Source organism: Astatotilapia calliptera, chromosome 6, assembly GCF_900246225.1.
Source record: "Astatotilapia calliptera chromosome 6, fAstCal1.2, whole genome shotgun sequence".
Taxonomy (NCBI): domain Eukaryota; kingdom Metazoa; phylum Chordata; class Actinopteri; order Cichliformes; family Cichlidae; genus Astatotilapia; species Astatotilapia calliptera.
Genome location: NC_039307.1, coordinates 16198901 through 16222672, shown reverse-complemented (window position 1 = coordinate 16222672; position 23772 = coordinate 16198901). Strand labels below are relative to the sequence as shown.

The 23772-nt window shown below is 41.5% G+C and overlaps 1 long non-coding RNA gene across 1 annotated transcript in view; it reads right to left on the bottom strand.

The window, feature by feature from the left end:
• Nucleotides 1-5050: 5050 nt before the first annotated feature.
• The window catches only part of LOC113024020 (uncharacterized), a 46373-nt gene continuing 27651 nt past the window's right edge, over nt 5051-23772 (bottom strand). Inside the window, exon 3 of the long non-coding RNA XR_003272624.1 lies at nt 5051-5308. This is a non-coding gene — a long non-coding RNA (uncharacterized LOC113024020). The remainder of the gene's footprint in view (nt 5309-23772) is intronic.

Sequence of the window (23772 nt, the reverse complement as noted above, 5' to 3'; positions counted from 1 at the left end):
GTCTGGCCCCCATGAGAAATAAACTAAATTGCATAATAAAAATAAAATTTAAAAAAAGCGGGGGGAGGGTGAGTGTGTATCAGGTATTTCACATCTGATAAAAAACAGATCGCTCATCTCTGCATGTGCCAGTCTCTGTGTATATGTGTTTGCCACCTCCTCCTTCAGACAAACAAAAAGAAAATGTAAAAGATGATAAAACAGCTTCCCCGTCTTTTGTCATCCCTGCATAGCTAAGTCTTGGCTTCATTTCAAAGCCAACCTGACGGATGGCGGCCTGGCCAGAAGGCAAAGGGAGGGCTGCGTATGACTGAAGAAAGTCTGAAGAAATATGGTGAGCTCGCACACACATGCATACACCAAAGCACGCACTTCTCTACTGAAGGAAGCAGTGGTAGGCTCCAGCACGAGGCTACAAAGAGACCCCACTGAGGCCGAGCAGACAAACAGAGGTGGCCTTGGGCCGAGAGAAATGATTGAACTGATGAGGGAGAGAAATTTCAAACAACCTCCAGGAGGAAAAGATAAAGGGATAAGGAAAGAAGGATGGGGAGGAAGAGGAGTGCAAGCAGGAGGCAGTAGCTCCTGTTTAGCATACCAGTGTCTTCATTAGACCTTGCAGGGCTGACTGAAAGACTTATAAATAGATGGAGGGAATGAGGAACTTGAAGAAGAAAAGAGGAAAGAAGAGGAGGGGTAGGAGGGTGGAGCAATGGAGAGGGCCCTTATTAGCAAGGTCCGTCACCTTTTGGCCTGCCCGCATCTCCTCATCTCCATAATAGGCTGACCCCCTGTGTTTCAGGCTCATTAGAAAAGCAGACAGCAGGGCCAAGCCTGTCACCTCTCCACTCCCACCGGAGACCTTGATGAGACAAAGATAAAAGAAAGATGAACGGAGAGATGGTCGGACAGAAAGAGCAGGATGAGATGGAAGGTGGGACCCCAGGTTTTGAAGAAGCCAAGCCAAACAGCTAGACTGTTTTCTCTGATGGAAACACAATGGGGAAACAGGGAGGAGCAGGAGGGTGTGTGAAAATAAATCTGCCTAGAAACAGTATTTTGGTAGGACTAGAGTGCACAGAGAAAAAATAAATAAATAAAAGTCTTGTGTGATTTGTCACCGTAAGCCGAGCATACAAACCCAGTGAGTTCAGTTAGTGCATCACTAAACAGACAATCCGATATAAACCCAGAATCATGCCCACATCTGTAAAAGCGTAGAGAAAAGTTTGTTGGAATGAGACATGAATGAGTTGCATAAAGTGCTTTGAGTGCTCAAGTACAGTAGAAAAGCACCATACAAAATCACTCCATTTACCAAATGTGCAAAAAGGCATTTCTTCCCCTCTTTTCTTCATCTAAAACATTCTTTAAGAGACATTTTTGTTTTCTCAGACTCCCTCTCTGGCTTTCACTCTCAGCAGTTTAGATACAGGCTGATTTAGACTTGAGCAGGAAATCTTTGAACGGTCTACAACGTAAGTGGCCAAAGTTGCTGCCGACATTTATGTTTGTCCTGCTGCGTTACATTTAAATTACCATCCGGTCGTGTCCCGGTGTTTCATATTCAATATTTTATTTTTTTTTTTTTTAAATGCCAGGACTTTTTTCCCTCCAGGGCCTCCACTCTTTGCCGTGGTCATTTCTTTCCCCCTCCAGTTTTTCCAGTTCTTTGTACAAAATATTATCACAACTGTTGTGATATTTTCAGCAATCTCCCTCCAGGAATTTGCTGAGATTTGTGAACCCCTATATTGATGCTATGATGATGATTCCTTATACTGAGGTGATGATTGTTATTCTCTCACTGATAAACTAAAAAACTACAGTGAAAAAGTCTCAGAAATGTGCAGGATACAGGCTCCTTCAACCTGATGTCCAGTTACATTTCTCGTGAGGTGCAGGTACCTTATATTGTAGATTACGGTGTAGGGTTCAGGGGGGTTTACAGTAACATCATAGATAAATTGATGTATTAGATTTACCAATAAATAAGAAACTACATTCAGGAATCTTTTTTTGTTTTGTTTAACAAACCTCAGTTAGCATAAAATTATACCTCAGACAGAATAATCTGACCATATATAAATCATCTGGAACTGTGTCATCAGCTATTTGAAGATGTAAAAATTGAGCATATTTTCAAGATTTAGAAAAATGTCAAGAAGCTTTGGCCGTGCCTTCTCAGACCAGATCAGGTGAGCCCTACGAAACAGCAGAAAAAGAAACAGTTCATAGAGGACGTAAGATGTGACCTTGACTGTGAATCCTTCCTGGTGGGAAGGATTGAAGCAGAGGGAGAGAAAAGCCACAGCAGGAGAGCCATATATTTTACATTTTTGTTTGTGCCTATAGTGCCTGCTGCAGCCTTAATGGCAATAAAACAAAGCAAAAGAGTTTCCGAAGATTGTTCTTGACAGAGGAGTGTTCCCCTCTGTGTATATATACATCCCTCCTGCTGCTACTGTTAACACAAACAAGCCTACAAAAAAGCATGATGCTGTAAATGAGATAAAGCAGTTGTCTGACAGACAGTCTGGTCACTCAGGACACTGATAGCTTGTTTGGGATCCTCTCTGGGGAGCCCTTGTTTTATTACATGCTGCCCCTGCTATTGATTAACCCAGCATCCCTACGCCAGACTCCCACCACAACAGAGCCAGAGGTCACGAGAGCAAGGTCGCAAGGTGACAAGGTTGGCGACCTCATCTAGCCTTTTCACTCATGGCTGGCGATCAGTCACCCCACAGCTGATTGACCGGTGGGTTAAATCATTGCTACGTCTTGCCTGCGGGGAAATCATGTCTGATGAAATCACAGCTGCCCCACAGGAAGAAAATCCTACAAGAACAGCATTAGCATCAGGGCAAAAATACTTCCTAAATAGTATTTGAAATAATAAATGGAAAGCATGTATTTATATAAAAAATGTTTTTTTTTTAAAATAAGAGCATGATCTCTTGCTAGCTTTCTTTGTTCACTTCAAAACTTGATCCATTTCTGAATCTCTTGCTTCCATCTCTCCCTTATCAGTGTGCATCATTTAAATCTCTGTCCTCCTTTCCTGTGTAAATTCCCTGCAGCCCTCCCTCATCCAACAGTGTGCTCATGTCTGCACCCATACCAATCCGCTCTGTGTCTTGTATGTGCATTATGGCTGCTATGCACACACACACACACACACACACACACACACACACACACACACACACACACACACACACACACACACACACACACACACACACACACACACACACACACACACACACACACACACACACACACAGGCTGGGATCCCCAGAGAGCCTCCCTGGCTGTACAGTGTATCGACTGGCTTTGGATGGTAGGTTGTTTGGGTTTTCATAGATGTGAGCGACGTAGAGTTTCTTGGAGCTCTTCTCCCCACAAAAGTGACTTTTCAATAATTTAACAATAAAATCTGCTGCATTGTAAAATAAAGCAATACAAGAAGAAGAAATATAAGGAGTTCTTGCACAAAACAAGTGTAATATAGAGCTGCAAGAATGCTCTAAATTTAAAAATCCATCCATCCATTCTGTTTCACTTCTAACTCAGAGTTAGGGGGGGATTGGCCCAGCTACAATAGGGCAGGAGTCGGGGGAACACCCTGGGCAGGTCGCCAATCTGACACAGGTTGTGATATGACCTCAAATAAAATTTTTATCTCAGTTCTGAATAATGAACAAGTAACAATTAAATACAGCCACTCACAGACAGACAGACAGACAGATAGAGAAAGAGCATTAACAATTTTATTAGACCATCTGTCATAAAAACTAGAAAACCCAAATATTTCAAAGCTTTTTAAATCCTTTAAAATGATTTATTAGGCAAATCAACTGAATTCACATTTAGAAAAACATTTACACCCAAATTTGAGGTGAAACACATGAACTTCTCCGAGAAGTCAGAAATTAATAAAGCATAACATTCAACCACAAAAACAAACTCTTCTGTTCAGTAATGCAAGTAAATAACCGTAATTTGGCTTTTTAATCAAAAAATGATGATGTGCTTTAAAAACATTTCTGCTTTTTTGAACAAAGTAAATGTGAAAATTTATGGATAACAACAATAATTATTTTAGCATTAACAATATAATTTTATGATTTTATAATTTTTAATTTTCAGATACGGTCTTTCTGCATGTTCTCCTCGTATTCAGGGTGTACCCCGCCTCTTGCCCAATGACAGCTGGGATAGGCTCCCAGCATTCAGGTTCTGAATGTCAATTTTTTATTCATTTTCAATTAATTGCCCAGCCCTAATTAAACATATAATACAATCAAAGATGAGTGTTCCAAGAATGGTGTTTACTTAGTTGGTGCGATGCCATCGGTGTCTAGAGTGCTTTCAAATTGTTGTTCATTTCACATTTAGTCTAATGGTACAATATCAAAGATTGATGTAGCCTCCCATCATACCACCCAGTGGGTTGAGATATCCCATTACGAAGCCTGCCATCCTTGGCTTAGAGTTTTAAAGCCTGACGAGTAAGAGGTACATCTGACAGCAAACCCACAAGCTTTCCGGTGATGACATCCTGGATGATGCTCCTTTCTGACTCTTGGACCATAATTTACAAAATGGACTTAATGTTCTTTTCAATATGACCCCAAAAATGGTAACTGATCCCATAAATTCAACAGTAAAGTGTTTACTGATGTCACAAAGCTGTGGGGATACAACTTTCCATACAACTAAAAGTCTTTTTTCTCCCACTTGGGCTGCCCCCTGGAGGCCATTAAAATGAGTGCAAGTTAAGGCACTTCTAGAGTATATACAGAAAACAAAAATAAAATATAAGTTAAATAAGAAAGGCCAACCGGTTTATATTCTCTATAATGGGGAAATGTTTAAAATCAGTTTACTGGTCGAGGGCCACTATATTCAACATTGTAATATGGGGATTTTAGGGTAACTATAGCATTATTAAACATTTTTATAGCTACGTTAGAGTCAGGTAGCAGTTGTTAAAGGTCAAATGAAGGTTTTGCTTGAACATCTTTCTCTCTAGAGCCCCATGTTCCTCTGTAACACTGTCGCCCTTCATGTCCTCACTACATCCATGAATCTCCTCCAGCTCCATATTCAGCCTCCTTTGTCCTGTATACCCACCATCATTCCTCTGTACATGTCCAACCCATCTCAGCATTGCTTCTCTAACTTTGTCTCCAAAGCTGCACCTGTGGTTTCTAATCCTGCAGGTCGGTCTTCTGTCTTCTTGTCAATGCCACCATCTCCATCATTGTTGCACCATCTGACACCATTGTGACCACCGTTCCTGTTTTAAGACCAAACTGGATATAGTTTTGTTGGGCTCCAATTAAAGCGCTGTAGTACTGTTCACGTGTAAAATTCAACATATGTAGTAAATGTAACGCTCTCTCTTTGTAATGAATCAGTACAATATCATATCATCTTCTCCATATTACCTACTAGTGCAAATATTTTGTGTATTTGCAAGAAAAAACCCAGTTTTGAACATCTCCATCTTGTATTGTCAAACAAATAATGACAAGAATTTCTTGCAAAATCTGCTGTGCATAGATCTGCATTCATACATAGTAACCAAATACAATAAACCCTTTATCTACACACACAAGAATATGCCTCTCCTTCACACACACACACACACACACACACACACACACACACACACACACACACACACACACACACACACACACACACACACACACACACACACACACTCCAAAGCAATGCACACAGAACTAATTGAGTGGATTTCAGATTTCACTTCCTCACAACTGATACACTGGAGATCCCTAAACAAATTTATCCAGCTTTTACACAAATCTCTCCCCGGCGTCTTAGATCCGTGCCCCACCCGGCTCTCCCGCTCTTCTTCCCCCATCGCTCTCCCTCCCTCCCTCCCTCTCTCCCTCTCTCTCTCTCTCTGTCTGTCTGGCTCTTGGGAAGCTCAACCATTTACACTAGTTGACCTCATTGAGCCACTGATGGAGATGGAAGGAGGTAAAGAAAGGAAGACAAAAAGACATATCTAAGTATATGTGTGTGTAAGTCTCCTCACCCCTTCCCCCTCTCACTTGGCTGTTTGCTTTAATTTGCCCTGCTGGCCGTGTCTGTGAGCTCATAGTTTATTTTGATAAATTGAAGGGGAAGACCCACTAATAAATCAGGGCTCATGATGAAGAAAAGCCTTAAATAGGGTATTAAGATTTATATCAGACTCCAGTAGTACACTGACAAGTACACAATTGCTCCTTCTTCTACCTGTCTCTCTTTTTCACGAGCACACTGATTCCATCTTCTTCTCTTGCTCTCTCCTGCTCTCTCGCTCAAGTCAAATTGTCCTTGCTTCTTTCATGGCACTGAGAGGATGATTTGTCATCAGGGCTCTAGAAAGTGTAGGAGTGAGGGAGTGGGGAGCAAAAAACGTGAAGCAAAAATGGAAAGGGTGAAGGGGAGAGAGGGAAAAAAATGGAGTTGGAGAGCAGAGGGGAGCTCTCTGCTGCAGTCTTTCTGTTATTGGCTCAGTGGCCAAGTGTGAATGCAACACACCGGGCTTCATTACTGGAGCGTGACGACTATCTGTGCAACAGAAAGAAGGATGGGGAGCGTACGTGTCTGTGAAGGAGCGTATATGTGTGCGATCTACATTTGTAGCGAGATGCAGGATTGAATTTGTGTGCCTGCGCTAGGAAGCATGCATATATACGTGTGTGTGTATGTGGCTTCCTTAGATCTGCAACGTGAGCACACACACTCACAGTGACTTATTTACTCCAGAGGCGAGGCTCTAACCCCAGGTACAGAGCCCTGCACAGAATAATTGCTTTTCTTCATCCCTCTGCATCATGCCGTCTCTTTGTTCCTAACCGCTCACACGCAAGAAGCGAAATCTATTTGTGAGTGAGAACGTGCCAGCATGCAGATGAATAAATAAGAGTGAGTCTGGCTGCCTGCGAGTATGTGCATCTGAATGAATATGAGACTCAGCCTGTGTTAGTGTTTAAAAAATATTCATACTTTTCAGTCTTTATTTGCTGTCTCAGCCAGAATTAGATGTGGAGATAAATATTAATTTGATCTTTTGTGTAAATATGCAAAACATTTTGAATGGCTTAGCAGAAAGACAGTAAGTGGATGGGAACCAGCTTACCTATCTCACAGAGTTACCTCCATCTTTACATTGCACACAGTGTTGAAATGGATATTAATCTCAACTAACTCTCAGTGAGACATAATAAGCTGCTTTGCTTGAATGTGACACTTTTCCTTTAAGCTGCATTAGTGCCGTCTGTGTTTTCAAATATGCTTACATCCTCTTTGAAACCATGCAGCTATGCAAATCTGTAACAATTACCAGTTCAGCATTCCACCATCAGTTCATTCAGTTAAAAAAAAACCCAGCTATCTGGTCTATTAGACTGTTGAGTAATGCTTTTAACTCCGTTCCCATAATTAAACCCAGTGTACAATTGAACACTCAAAGGCGGGTTCCTTGCGTTGCGTAATGATTGCAATTAAGGGTCACACACAATGCTGGGGCTGCTTTCGGAGTCGCCGCGCGTGACGCTGGCAATTAATTGAAAATGCAAATACACAAGCTGATGAATGAGAATAGTGCTGGGTCTACACTGCGTGAAAAGACTATCCGCTACACTTCACAAGGCTGGAGGGGGGGGGGGGGGTGATGCGCCTTATATTCTTTCAGAGAGGAAATCAAACCAATTGGATATGAAGCATCGCCGTGCCGCTGGGGAAAGCGTGTTGTTTGCTGAGACAGTGTGATACCGAAGACCTCAGGCGCAAACACAATAAGAAGCTGATTAGACAACAACAACAGGGTCATGGAAAAATGCTCTTTTTAGTTTAGATTTGCAACTTACAAAAAAAGAGAAGCTCCTTTATCTTACTGATATAAGCTTCAGCAGAAAACTCCTAGTTTCGTAGTTTATCGGTCAGACGCAGCCTTTCTGTGATCGGTCACGCTGCTGCTGGAAACTGCAACCAAACACTGCTCTCAGTTTGCAAAGTACTTGGATGTCTGAAAAGTACCACACAAATAAAAATAGACAGGCGGGCGCGGGCAGACAGACAAATAGACACACAGGCAGAGCCGCTGTGTGCGGTTGTCTTGACAACAGAAGAAGAGCAGCACCCTGAGAGTGGATGGAGATCGAGACATGAGGAGGGATGGACAGAAAAAGCATTCCTAAACCCCCGTTAACACACATGAACCATTAAAAAAAAGAAAAAAAGTCTGTGCTACAGCATCCAACCTTTGCAGAATAGATGCCTCTGTCAGGATCCACTGACAATATGAAATAATGGAGACTGGCTATTTTAATCAAAAACTGTTCATTCAGCCCATTATGTTATCTCCACTGATTTCACCCCAACTGCCATTCTAAGAATGCTTAATGAGCTACCAGCAATGCACTGAAAAGTTGCCCATTATCCTTGATTGCTGTAACATCCTGATCATCATCCTACCCAACATGAACCCTGACATTAGTCTGAGCTGCAGTCCAAAATAAGAAATCCAAACGTGAGCTTCAAAATGAGTAACTATTATGTTTCTGCTCTGAGTGTTACTGTGCAGCACACCGATGTACGTGTGTGCTATTGAACATGTCTAGATGCATTCATCTCTGCATAATACTACACCAGAAATAACACTTAAGCTGTCTGTATCTTCTCGAGTGGAGGGGCTCAAGTATCTCAGGGTCTTGTTCACGAGTTAGGGAAGAAGCGAGCGTGAGATTGATCGATGGAGTGTTTTTAGTGATGCAGATGGTGTCCAGTACACCGGTGGTGAAGCGTGAGCTGAGCATTAAAGCAAAGCAAAACTGTCGATTTACTGGTCGATTTGTGTTCCTATCTATGATCACAAGGTGATGACAGTAACCAAAAGAATAAAATCCCACATACAAGCTTTGGAAATGAGTTTTCTCAAATTGTGTCTGGGCTCAGTCTGAGAGATAGGATGACAAACTCGATCACCCAGGAGGGTCTCAGAGCAGGGTTTGTTGTATGGTACCACAGTTGTGTACAGTTGTATCCAGGCTATCGGGAGGGATTTCCAAAAAGAGTCCCCAAAAAAGAGCAAAGTAGCTCCTTGCTACTAATCTCCTAACTAATTATTCATTTGCAAAGTGGTGACTGAGCATCTGATAACGCAATCAGACATGAGCAACCAAGCGAACGATCCATTCAAAGACAACTTCACTTTTAGAGTTTAAATATCTAATTTTCACTAATAGACTTCATGGTATGCCTCCTTTTCAAAATAAGATAGCTGGCCAATGGAGCAGTAAAAATAATATGAATCCTTATTATAACAAACCAGTGTAATATTCACAAATAAGTTAGGTCATCTACAAATGGTACAGTACAACAATAGCTTCATAAAGCTAATTTTTTTTCTTAAGCTGTTACCTTTAAAGGTTGGATTATCTAGACTCTGTAGCTTATTTTGATCTGAATGATATTCATTCTAAATTATAATTTTATAAAACATGGTGAAATCACAACTACATACAAACAGCTTGAAGACTTCTGCTCCGCCTTTCCTCAATGTGGCATGGCACAGCATGGCACAGTGTGGCTGGGCCTGGCACAGAGAGCCAGACCACCTGGCTGATGCCAACTGTGATGTATAGTTCTACCTTGGCAGGGACCCCCTGCACAGTGACACAAGAGCATCAGGAGGGTCTCATGAAGAACAGGCGCTTAACATCGTGCCTCTCCATCTCTGTTAACCTCCTCTGTGCAAAAGGGGGTGGACCCTCTCTTATGCCAAGCAGCATACACACAAATGCACCAAATGCGCACACTGTGCATGTCTTTGCACACGCATGGTGACAGATGGGGGATGAAGTTGTCAGACCCTTGCTCGGTGGTGCTGTAGACCCTTGTCGGCTGGCTGCTGCTTGTTAATGTGTTAATTAGACTACTTGCTCCTCCTGTTAGGTAATTACAGTCAGTCTGGGCCAGGCCACTCATCAGGGGCCACTGAATGCAAGACAGTCGGGCAGACAAGGCCGAGTAAGGAGACATATGACTGAGATGGTATCTGCTGCATTGATTCACCAAAGAGTGAAGAGTGTTACAAATGGCCAACACTAAAGATCATAAAATATAGATCTTACAAAAATAGTTTGTTAGTCTAACATAAAGGATCACAGGGACATTTTTAAATGTTGGTTGATATCAGATGCAAATAATCAGTTCTTGTTCCTTTATTTCCTCTTATTTAAGAGAGACTTCACTGAAAGTAGTGCCATCTTTTTTTAGAAAGGCTCCAAATCTGTAGAACCACCTGTAGAAGTCATATAAGTTAGGGTACTTATCTGTATATTCCCTACAAATTGAGAAAAACAAAACATATTGGCCTCCATAAAGTCTGCATAAATTCACGTAAGCGATACAATATCACGGAGTGGTAATGCAGTTTTAGCATAGACTCATTTTAAACGTCTGCATGTCTGCATTACACCACAAGAACAACTATGACAATAATGTATGCAGATTTGATTGCCAACGTGATGGTTTTTATATTTCTTATGGAAATGAATGGAAACCAGGACATCTGAGGTCAAATTCATGAAACTTTGCATAGATTCATAGCCACAACTCGATATATGCAAAAAAAAAAAAAAAAAAGAAATATGCAAAAGTGTTCTTTTGTCAGATTTACAAAGTTATCCAGGAGAAAGCCACAAATGGATGTACATCACCTGTTTGCAGATCAAACCTCCCGGCTCCGATGCTTGTTAGACCTCAGTCAGCAGAATGGCAGAGAAGGAGAGCAGTTGCTAATTAAGTCTCGTTGGCGAACACCTGTGATTATACACATCTGTTACGCATGAGTGTAGTTATTTAAAGCAAATTCGTGGCATATACTTAGAAACCATCATTAGGCTCATATTTGAGTCATTGCTGTTAAAAGTCAGAAAGTTTATCAGAAATTACCTTAAATTTAACTCTGACTTTAACATACTTTAAAAAGTTCTTCAAAACTCTGGATGTAACTGTGTCTCTACACTTACAATAACCACTCTGGGAAATATTTAGCAAACTAAAATAGAAAAAAAATCATTATACATAGAGCCATAACGAAAACAAACAGCTTTTTTTTATTGTGAAGCAGACAGAAAGGGCAATAAATGAGGTGACAAAGGGGAAAAAGATAGAGATAATTTGTGTGGTAAAAAATGAGCAGGGTGCAGGAGAAGGTAAATGAAAAGTAAAAAAAAACCACACAATTTTAAAGCACACTGAGTGGACGTCAGATAAGCGCTAGGAGGGGTGGAGCGGTGCCGGGGTGTCGTCATCTTTGCCGTTATCTCTGGCTCTTTCCCGCTCCTGCAGGAAGCAGCCAGTTCATTTGCCTATGAGTGCCTGACAGAGGCGATTAAGAGCAGTTTGTTTTATAGACGTGGGCTAATTGAGTTGGCTAGATTGCCGTCGCTCGGTTTGCTCTCTCCATATTGGAGATTACATATTTCCTTTTTTCATATCTTGGTGCTGCAGCCGCCCGACCCATCTATCTCCATTCCTTCTCTCTTCCATTCCTTCTCTCCCCCCATGTAAAGTGAGAAGGGGCTTTGGTCCTATGTCTAATTAGTGCTCCTCTCCATCACTCTTCTTCTGCCTTGTTCACGACTACATCCTTGCCCCAGAGACCTTGCCTCGCCTCTTCTTTCTCTGTCTCTGACCCTTCATTCTCATTATCTACTCCTCTCTCCCTTCTTCCTCATCGTTTCCTCTTTGCACCACTCCATCCTTTACCCTCTCCATCTCTGTCATTATTCACCCACCCCCTACCTCTGTTACGCTCTCTCTTTCTTTTCCTCACCCCCCACAACATCTCTCGCTCTCTCCCTCTCAATGAGTTAATTAGGCTCATCTCTGGCACCCTCTTGCTGAAGCCTGTGCCCACAGGGCCGGTTGCAGAACTCCGCTGATGATTGGGGAGCTCTATTTTTAGAAGACAACAGAAAGTGGAGAAGCACAATGAAGAAGAGAGACAGCTGAAGGTCATTTGGTACTTTCATTTTGAGCCTCTGTATCTGAATGTGAGGAAAGGAAAAGGCAGAAAAATAAAAAAGGAGGATGACGAATGAAGCAAACATCTTCCGCGTGGATTGGATAATTTAAGGCAAAACTCTGCTTATGCTGTTCTTTTAGACCATTTCTTTTAGAGGAACTACATGAAAAGCCTGTGATTTTCCTTTCCCTTTTGAAACTAACTGTTTTTGTACACCTCAAAAGTAGATGCACATGCTGAAGTTCCAGCCCACTGTGTGCAATCATAAACTCATCTCTCTAATGAGCCAAGCCCTTTAAGAGCTCTGTATACTATAGCCTAAGTCCCGCCGTCATTTGCCATTCATACTAAAAACGCACATCTTCTTGTGATATACTTTGTTAAATTGCCCGAGCAGCACATTATAACGCCATTGTTGTAGCAATAGACAACAGAGCTGCACCATATATAAAGATTTCTTTCTATGCAACCTCGTAATCTCTCACAACTCATTGCCGTAGGGATAGAATGAATAATCCCTCGAAATTCCCCAAACCTATAACAAACTGTGGGCAGAGAAAATTACAAATCTAAATATGTGGGACGATAAAAGCATATGCAAATGCTGCACCATATATCACAGCAAGTGCTGCAATGTGTTTTCCCCCCTTTAGCCATGGTAGGAAGGAGAACAGTACATTGTTTTGATGTAGACAACAGCCACATGTGCAAATTAACGGGATTACCTTCACAAAAACCGAATCTATTCTTTCGTTTTCACTGGCACAAAGTTTCCCCTCTTTTCTGTGTGCAACAGCACAAGAAAAAAGCTCGCCATGCAGACTGCGGGCAAGCTAAGTACTTCCATCTAACTGAATTCTGGCCGAAAGAATCCGTTGGCCCTACGAGTTTCTCAAGAATTTCAGCTCATAGCCTCCGTCAGGATAGTCCAGAAGCCCACGAGCCAAAACGCATTCGTCAAACAATAACGTTTATCTATATGCTTCACGTGTTTCTGGAGACTTCATGCTCTTCGTGGTGCATTTGTGCCAGAAACTTCTACTCTCTGTTTTCACAGCCCAGAAAATGTCAGAGGAATTACCAGATGGTGAAACTCTAGAAATTAAGAAACTCTTGCGAATGTCCTCAGCCAAGAATCAGTTACATGGAAATATTCACCTTGGCTTAGCCTCCCAGAACTCTTTGGATTTACATACAGAATCAGTGTTTCAGATTCTGTTTTCATTGGCCTTCAATCATTTTTACTGTACAATCTGATTTTCAGTTGGTAGTTGGTTACATTAGGGATCAAACATGCTCGGTTTGGATCATGATTTGGGTTAAAATTTACTAACTGATTCAAGGTTTTTCAACTTTTTTGATTCCCCAGCTGATATACATATTTGATGATGGCACTAAATATTTCTCCCATACTGTCTTTTCTTCACTGGCTCTCTGTGAAATCACAATTGAATGAAATTAAGCTCTTTCTCCTTACATGCAAGGCCTTTTTTATTGATCTCATCTTATCTTAAAGACCCCAGAGCACCGCATCACCCCAATAGAGCACTTCACTTTCAGACTGCGGCCTTACTTGTGGTCACTAGGATATTTAAAAGTAAGCATTCAGCTCTCAGGCCCCTCTTCTGTGGAACCAGCTCCAAGTTGGATGAGGGAAACAGCCACCGTCTCTACTTAGAATTAGACTTAAAACTTGCCGTTTTGATAAAACATATAGTTAGGGCTGAATCCTCCCTTAATTGTGCAGTAACAGGCAGAGGCTACTGAGCACTTCCCATGATGCACTGAGTTTTTCACCATCACTCACTATTTTTCACCTTCTACTTTGCAGTATTCTGAATCTCAGGCACTCTTCGCCCATCACTGTGCGCTTTGTTGTGCCTGAGGGTTTATCCTCTTAATAGGGAGTTTTTCCTTCCCGCTGTCGCCAAGCGCTTGCTCATAAGGGATCATTTGATTGTGGAGGTTTTATCTGTACTATTGGCGGGTCTTTACTTTTTAATATAAATTGTCCTTAAGACAAATATTGTTGTGATTTGGTGCTTTATAAATACAAAAGAGTAGAATTTAAGTGAATGAACTAATTAGACTTCAGGCTGAACTAAAAATAAACATAAAATGCATCCATGCATGCTAACAAATAGGTAATTTTGTGATTACTTTATGTTTTTCCATGAGATCTGAATAAAGTATGTGCTGCTTAAATAATTTGTAGTGAACCAGCAAGATTTCTAAATTTTAAGTCCGACTGAAGACCTGCTGGATGTTATTTGAGCCACTATAGTCTTATGAATCTTCTCAGTTCAACACAGCTGTACGGACGTGATACGGCACAATGACACGTCTACCTCTTCCGCCACTATCATGCTGGTTGGGGTTACATTTTTTAACCACTTTATTAATACACCAATTGCCTACTGTACCTTAACAAACAAGACCCCATGGCACACTTTCTTAATGACAAATATAGACAGTAGAAATAGCGGAGACTGTATGAGTGAAACCACCCGGAGTTCATTTACCCTTCTCCCTCTAATAAACAAAGCAATCACTGATAGTAAGAGACACAATTATGAGGTAATTACAGAAAATAACAGATTCTCCCTCTCTACCTTCCACGCTTGTTTCACACGGGTACCCCCACAGATTACAACAGCCCCTATCATCCCCTCCCTTCCTGTGCCACCCCACCCCACCCGCACTCCATAAACACACACACTCACACGTATGCTTGCACAACATGCGAGTATACACGCAGATACACAAGCACAAAAAAAACAAAAAAAACCACGCACGCAGATTTATGCAAAAGGTTATTCATGCGAGTGTGCTCGCTCCCTCGCACGCAGTCATCCCATGCCCTCCCAGAGCTCGTCTTAATTAGCAAGCAAGTCGTCTCATGGCAACACACTCGTCAATCTCCCTCTATGTAGCCTCACACTAATTAACTGATTTAAATGGGAGTATCGAAGTGACACAGGGTGGAGGTTCTAGTCCCTCAACTGCCTGCCTTTCATGAAAACCCTCCACCAGCTCCCTTATTGGGGCGTATTTTTGTCACCATCTCTTTTTTCCTCTACTCTTTCCTCGCTCCATCCCTCTTTGCTTTTTTCTTGTCTGTCCTCCAACAGACCCGCTCACTTGTTTGATTACAGTTATCAACCCCAGGCAGCCTTTTCATCCTGCCAACTGGCAAGTCACTGTGCCCCTGTGCCCACATGGCTTGCTGGAAAGGGCAAAACATGGTCATTATCATGGGCAGCTCCGCGGGGAGGAGTTCCTCAAAATATGTAAATGAGAGCAATGTTGAAAGTGCCATACACCAAGGATGAACAGGGAGACTCACAAAAAGAGCTGCTGGCGGTGTCTCTAAGTTTTTTCAGAGTGCAAAAATTACAATTTGAAGAGACTGTGGTGCATCTCAGTATCAAACTGAGCCAAGAGCCACAGGATAATGCGTAACAGCAGAAATGAAATCTCATTTCCATAAAATGAAATGTGACTAAATCTGAGCAACCATTTTTGTTTCAGAGATAGTCCCGCTTCCAGCAGTTTTAAAGCAGGCAATTTCTTCATTGTTCTGAATGAATTTATTTTGGTTGCCAAGTATTTAGACAACATGAAGCAGAGTTTTTTCTCTACCCCACTGACTAGCGAGGTTTTGCCAGGAAAGGATCTATTTATGTATATAAAGAAAGTCTTTATGTAGAGCCCAGGCACAGGCTCCAGTCAGTCCCTGCAGAGATGGACTTAGCAGCATTTGGAAGATAAATGATGTCCAATTAATATGAGATACAAAAGTCTTTTCCCCACAATTCTCTGTTTCAGTCTGGGAGGCATCATGGGAGGTCCTTGGCTGGAGCAGCCCAATAGCTGTTGGGTCTTGCAAGCTGCCCTGAGGGCTTCTCACCTACTGCTCAATTACAGCTGAGAATGATAAAGCACTTGGTGGTAGCTGAGCTACAGAGCTGTAAGCTCCATGTCGGGCCCTCATCAATATTTCAGGACTCTTTCTTTATACTGTATTTCCCTTTATCTGGACGACGATAGCCCACATCACACCTCAACTTTTCCTACCCTCAGGCAGGGTTGTGTTGGGAAATGAGCATTTAAGCCTGAATTAAAACAAGAGCAAATGGACACAAATGAGGTTTCATTGAAGTATGTGTCTTATTTGTTTTGGCAGAGGTAGGTGTTTCATACAGAGTATGAATTCAGTGGCAGGTTTCAGTATTTCCAGTAAGCGTCTATCTCTGGGGATTTTGCTGGTAAGACACAAAAAGACCCCCACAGGCTGTTGTTTTTGGATTTTTATCAGCTTGGCTTGTTTGACAAATCTGCTTTTTCTTCTTATTAGTCTTTTTCTCGTCTCCTCTTATTGTTCTTCTTCCAAGTCACAGAATTCAATTGCATGACAACTTTGGGTTGAGTTCAGGTCACTTCCATGTAAAGGAATTGCGTCTGACATAAAACTTTTGCCTAAATCAAACACTCAGATCACAAAGAATGAAATTTCCTTACCGGATCACTTGCGGACTTGGTTAACAATGACTGCCTTCAGCGCTGTTGACAGATGAGGATGCCAGAGATGATGGGTGAGATGATCTGCTACAACAAGTAGCAGATTATCCCAAAAATGGAATTCCCCTTTATTCCTGCACACTGAAGTGTTTTTTATGTTGTTCCAGCGTGCAGGAAGACACTGTCAGTCTGCGCCCTCCAAAATCAGTGGAGGCAGAAATATGCTTTCATGAAGGTTTTAGGTTTCAGGACCTAAGATTGAAATGATGAAATTCAGGAGAAGTGCTAAAATGGCCAAAAGAAGTCTCAGAAAGCATTATGGTTAGGCTTAAAATGATTACTGAAAAGGTTTTGGGAACTTCACTATCATTTTTAACAGTAAAGATTTTAGGGGGGGAACATTCGTGATTGAAAGAAGCTGACACGGAGTATTTTCTGGAAAACTATTTAGCTAACAGTTACATCGTGTGCTGCTACTCTTTGTGAAGACACCACTTGACTTGCTCGTTTTGGGCCATTTATTGAAATGGAACTAAAATATAATAAGAGGAGCTTAGGCATCTACAGCAACAGATAAAGAAGTCAAAACATAAAAATAAGGGGATATGAAATTGAATCAGTGTGCAGCAGTGAGGGTCAGTATCTGCGAGCCTACTGAAGCACAACCTAAGGGGTGTTTTAAGGCCATTTTTCTCACAGGAATCCAATATTATCAGAACAACCACCACATCAATACACACACACACACACACACACACACACACACACACACACACACACACACACACACACACACAGTGTAAAGCTGTGGAACCCTCCCTCCTGAAACCCCCTGGCTTCCCATCACGGCTCACAGTGCCCGTTTTTCACAGCAGGTAGCTAATTCTGCTTTTATCCCCAAGTAATATTGGCCTTATCGCTCGCGCCACTGCATCTATGCCGAGACTCGGCGAGCCATGGGGGTGCGGATGGTGTGGGGGTGAGGAGAGGAGAGGCGAGGCAGGTTCTGGTGGAATGTCAGCTTGGTGGAACTGATTGTGCTTTGCAGTCACAGAGCTGTTGCTCTATTAGGTATAAACGCACACACTCAAAAATACAAACAAACAGCCTTGCTTCCATGACTGCAGTGGACGGCAGTGACTCACAGTACATATATTTATTTCCTGGAGACTCATCTAAATAACTAAATGCAATGTAATGAACTCCCGTCTAGTCTTTCCTTACCCGAAATCTGTTCTAACCACAAACTGATTTATGTCCTCAAAACTCCAGAAATATGGCTGCACACACAAAGAGAGAGTAAGAGAGAAACAAACTCCCCCAGGTCCTGCTCACTCGAGCCCTTCGTAGACCACCAATATTCCCGCTGATATTGCCTCGGTGTTACATCATTCAAGACACACCCACGCACGCACACATTGCATTCCCCACTGCTATCACACACCATCCAGTAATCTCAAGGAAGCCACAACCTCTGCTCTAGCCACAAGGCAAAAAACCATTTCACATTTCGCCCACAGCTGTCCCTCTTTGACCATTTTCACTTTTACATATTTTCTCATTCCACTGCTAAATTATAAGACTTGGAGCTCCACTCGTGCCGCCCCCCTCTCCTAACCCACCCACCGTCACCCTGTGGATAAAAGGTGCCTCTCTCTAAGTGACACCTGTCAGAGTTTACAGTAGACTGGTAATATGCTCCGATGCTACACCACGCCATACATCACACTCTTGCTGTCACCCTTACACATGCAGACAGGTTAACACAAACATACTGGGGAAACTTTGCAGTGCTGAACACTAAATGCCACTAATAGGCTGATTCTACACACACAATGAATTCAAGTTGCCTGCTGTACACCACACCAAGCTTAACGTGCTGCACTTAAGCATTCCCAGGCAAACTGGGGACATATTCCCATGATGCCTATCTGTGCTGTGTTAATGAAGATATATGGCACAGGTACAGTGATGACAATTTCATAGGCAGCAGACATCCTCCATCTGTCCCGAGGCATCATTTCATACGATGGCTGTCTGCTCCGTGATTTGGAAAGTCCATCGTTTCACACACAATGAGGAAAAAAAAATACAGTGAAGAGTTTAGGAAAATGAGCTCTCTGTCCTGTCAGATAGAAAACTCAATCCAGATTCTGCCATGCTGATTTAAGCTATTGTTTTCATTGACATTGAAAAATTACAGATCGGTTGTTATGCAAAAGTTGGCTAAAGTTTATCCACAGAAAACCCCTTTGCACCACCTTTAAACATCATTTTTCTGTATTAATGTTTTGAGGTATGAAGACTTTCTTCAATGCCAACCTCTAAATTTGTGTCGTTAGTCCTTAAAAGATGCCTTTTACCTCAGTGTGCAATAACACCATTCTCAATAGAAAAGGAACAGCAGTATCTGCGTATCTGACACCATGGGATGAAAATACGTTAGCTTGTTTTCGTAAGCACAGTCTTCACCACAATAATCGCTTAGAACTAGAAACACTACATCGATACACTGAAGTTAAGGGTTTTTTTAAGTCACTTTAATACAAAGTCAAATCACCTTTGAAAAAAATATATTAATAATGCTGCAGGAAATGTAGCTGCTGAGCACATCTGTATGATAGCTAAAATGGACAGCTTTAGTAAAACTTAGGCAAGACTTTTCTAGCTTTTTTGCATAAATGAAAAGTTATATATAGTTATATATTATGGGATGGTTAAGAGTAAAAATTAATGATAGAGGGAAACCATTCCCAGGTGTATACAAGTACCAAGACTGTTACGTAAACTTACTATTTTGATAAAACCCATTAGCCATTAGATGACTGTCAACAAAGGCCGGTAAATATAATGTTTTTCAGATAAAGTATACAAGACTTGATTTTCTGAGTATTTGCCAACCAGAAGACCGTGATCTGTGATCTGCTTGGATTTTGTTTGGCTTGTGTTCCCTTTATGATTAGTTTAATTTGCACTCCCTTTATATTTTAATTCTGTAGTTGGGTTTAAGCGCCAAAAAGTACCAGATGAAGTTTAGGAAAATACTAATGTTTGTTTGTGTCAAAGAATGCCATTGAACCATATTAACCCTTCACATTGAAAAACTATGCATACTCAGTGCTTTTAAATGCAGAGAGGTCCTTTTGAAGCATCCGAATGTGACAGACCAATAGCGAGAGACCCATCTCACTATTGCCATGACCCGCTGCACCATGCCACAGACGCCAAAGGAAAGCTTGCATCTGTGAGACGCCAGCGGCTTTAACAAAACAACAGTGGTTAATGCCCTGGGAATGGGAACGGGTTATATTATTACAACATGAATGGGAAGCCAACTGCGACAAAATGTGTTTGTTATGGAAATCGTTATTGTCTTTCTTTGAGGAGTTTCATCCTCTACCCTCTCCACTGATGCACCCCAGCCCTTATTCTTTCCACTCTCCCTATGTGTGTCTCTCACTAGGTGGTTAAAGCTGGGAGGGCTGAGGTAGTAGCTGACTGACGGATGCGGCGGAGCGTGTTGCCATGGTGCTACCTGGCGGGGAATGTTCCTGCAACAGGAGGCTAGCAGTCTGCCAATGACAACTCGGAGAGAAAGAGGAGGGCGGTGTTAGCGGTGTGTGCGTTTATATGACTATTCATGTGTGGAGGGAGATATTGTCTAATTTCAGAACCACATTCACATACTAGCTCAAACAAAACCTCGCAGGCATGCATGCATCTAAGCAAGTGCACACACTTTCCAGTCTGCAGAATTAAATCTCACCACTTCCAGAGATAGTGCAGCTGAATTATTTATGGCTGCCCGTCTCCGGGCCAGGCTGTAATAAAGTTACGGCCGAGACTAATTTGCAGTTTGATGAGGTGGGCTTTTAGCAGCGGATCCTGGGCCAACATTAAGTACATATTGTTTTTACAGATTTGATTACTTTTTTATTGTTATTGTTATTAATGCACTGGGTGTGTGCATTGGGTTTTTGTACTGGCTACACGTCCTCGTTTGGTGTAGCCAGTACAAAAACCTGACCAGAGGAGAGAGCTGAAACTGAATAAGCAGTATGTAGGGAACTATTAGACATATTCGGAATGTAATCGCCTCACTTTAAAAATCCAATAAAAGTGGCAGCTCAACACCTTTTATTGCAACCTGGAGGCAATCTGCTTCTAAATACATAAGCCTCAGCCGTGAATCAGCTGTGAATTGGACCTGAGCCATCTTCCTGCTCACACATATATGCACACACAGGTGTGCACGCAGTCAGATACACAAACATGCACACAAGTACCTCCATGAGGGCCTACAGAAAAGTATCAGGGCTGGTAAGCTGATGTCGGCACTCACAGTCAGTACATTAAGGCTAGAGTGGAGGAGCTTTACAGTAATGGGATGATGGTGTTTGGAAAAACAGATTTTGATTTGCGATTTACCCAGGCTAAACAAAATTCAATTTTACCCACTTTTCAAAGAGCCCCCCACTTTGGCTGGAAGAGACGACACACAGTAAACCCTGTGCATAATTTGATGGAGTGTTGTTGGGTTGTAAAATAAGTACTTTCAATAGCTATTAAAGGCTTAGAGCCTGTAAATATGTTATGGTGATTAAAATACATAAAGAAGCACAGAGTTATACAACACCTTGTTGATACCAAAACACCTCACACTGCTAAATAAGAGCAAGATGCAGTGCATTCCCTTCCCCTGAATACATGATAATCCTTTGATTAATGACACCCAACATATTTAATGCCTAATACGTAGAACGGGAGCTGACAAGCCAAACAATTAGGTCAATTACGGGATGACAACTATGTTGCGCTGGGTTAATTACTTGAATCTTCCATGGTGAGACACATCCATTTGAGGGCCAATGGCATGTAACAGAGTGCACATGCAAATGAGCTCACCTACAGGACACAGCTATGCCCGACCATGTGATCTGTTATGAATAAGGATCCGTATTGAGCTGTATATGCATTTTCTTTTGCATCTTTCCAGAGATAGATGAAGGAATTATTTGTTTCATTGTAATTTATCAGTATTTCATAGCTGTTTAGGCTTGGGTGGAATTTGTATATCTCGCCCAACCTGTCTAAATGTGAATAGATTACCCCGAACTAAATATTTATAGAGAGGAAAAGAGAGGCACAGAGACTATATATGTGTGTGTGTGTACATTATATATATAAAAGTTATGAATCTTTGGCGTGCTGTTAGTTTGATTAGAAAGACATGAGAGGAGGCCCATCAATTACTATTAAGTTATTATTAATATTATTAAGAGGTGTAAAACAAAACAAAAAAAATCTTTAAATGGTAAATGGCCTGTATTTGTATAGCGCTTTACTAGTCCCTAAGGACCCAAAAGCGCTTTACACATCCAGTCATTCACACACTGGTGATGGCAAGCTACATTGTACACAGCAAATTCAAAAGTGTTAAATTTTTTGGTGTTAATAGTCTCCTTGCAAAAGTAGAGTTAATTTTACTCTAAGCAGAGTCACATTCTTTTAATGTAACTCTGAGGTGTAAAATGATAGTAGTTAAAATCGAGTGTTAAAAATGAGTGTTTCTCTGTCAAATCTGGAGGTGTTAAAATGGAAACATTAACTCTTGACCTCTTAACTCTGAACTCCTAGAGGGGCTATGACACCAATAGAGTAAATTCACAGACTCCGCCCTCAGCACCATAGGCTCCAATCGAAGCTGAAGTGAAGCCGTTTCAGAACATTTTGCTCTACATATTTGAGTTGTTTGCCATGCTTGGTAAGTCATTTTTTCAAAGATTGTTTCAATTGTTATTAGCTTTTACTTCTGTGGCTCTTTGAAGTTGAGACAAAGCTGTGTGAAAGGCATTAGCCATGTTGCTCGCTGATAGCATAATATTCTGTTTTAGCTAGCTGAAAGGTATTGTTTGCGGGCAAATACCACAGCCTTGAAAAAAAGCTTGCATGTGAATTTTCAGTCAAACTTTTGGTCAAATACACCTAAAACAATGTCTAGAATGTGAAATGTTGGTGTAATGGTGCTACTTGAAGCCTGAAAACGATCGCCCATAAAAAAACAACAACGAGCAAACAGCAGTAGCAGACGTCCTGACTGGATTCTACGTTAGCATTTAGATCCCTCCAGAGTTTTGTGCACACGGTTTAGGTAAAAATGAAAAAGGTTGAGGTTTTACATTTAGTTCAGTATTACCTGCTGCCTGTGTCTTTGTCTTTTGGGAAAATACTTTACACAAGTAATGGCTCAAAGAGGATTCCTTTTTTTTTTTTTACTGTGCTGCAATTGTTTACTGGATTATTTGTGCCATTAATTAGTGTCAACTAATTTTTATTCAATCTCCACACAGGATATGCTTGTTAAGATGGAATATGGGGGAGAGCAGAAGTGCGTTGAAGTTCCACAAAGGGATGAATGAAGGACATGCATATTGTATTGAAGCAATAAGTGATGAGAATGCTGTTATTTGCATTTACCATGTCAGACCTTTTGATAAACAAAATTCTAATGAAAGTGAGAACATGTACACTGTTACATCTTTCAGAAAATGTTTTGAAATTGTGGTGCACAGTTCAGAATAAATGTTTTTCAAAAACCATTGCATCTTTTTAGTAAATGTTTATTTCCAAAAGAAATTTCTAGAAGTTCAGAACAGTAAAATTCCCGCTTTTTAGAATGAATTAGAAGATAACTCTTACGTAGTTAAACTAAAATACTCTTTGAGAGTTAATATATAAACTCTTAACACCAAGTGTTAAATTATCAACTCCAGACAGATTTGGTGTTTAACACTAAATCAGAGTTAACGTACCAACTCTCCAAAAAGAGTTAAATTAACACTCTCTGGTGTGGACCCATATAGACACTTTAATAGTGTTGAAATCAAATCCGACAGTGTTAATTTGGACATGCTGGATTTGCTGTGTAGCCACAGCCACCCTGGGGCGCACTGACAGAGGCGAGGCTGCCGGACACTGGTGCCACCGGGCCCTCTGACCACCACCAGTAGGCAACGGGTGAAGTGTCTTGCCCAAGGACACAACGACCGAGACTGTCCAAGCCGGGGCTGGAACCGGCAACCTTCCGATTGCAAGGCGAAGTCCCAACTCTTGAGCCACGATCGCCCTAATTATCCCCTTTAACATGTAACAGCTCTGTGGTCGGCTACTTATGACTGTTACTT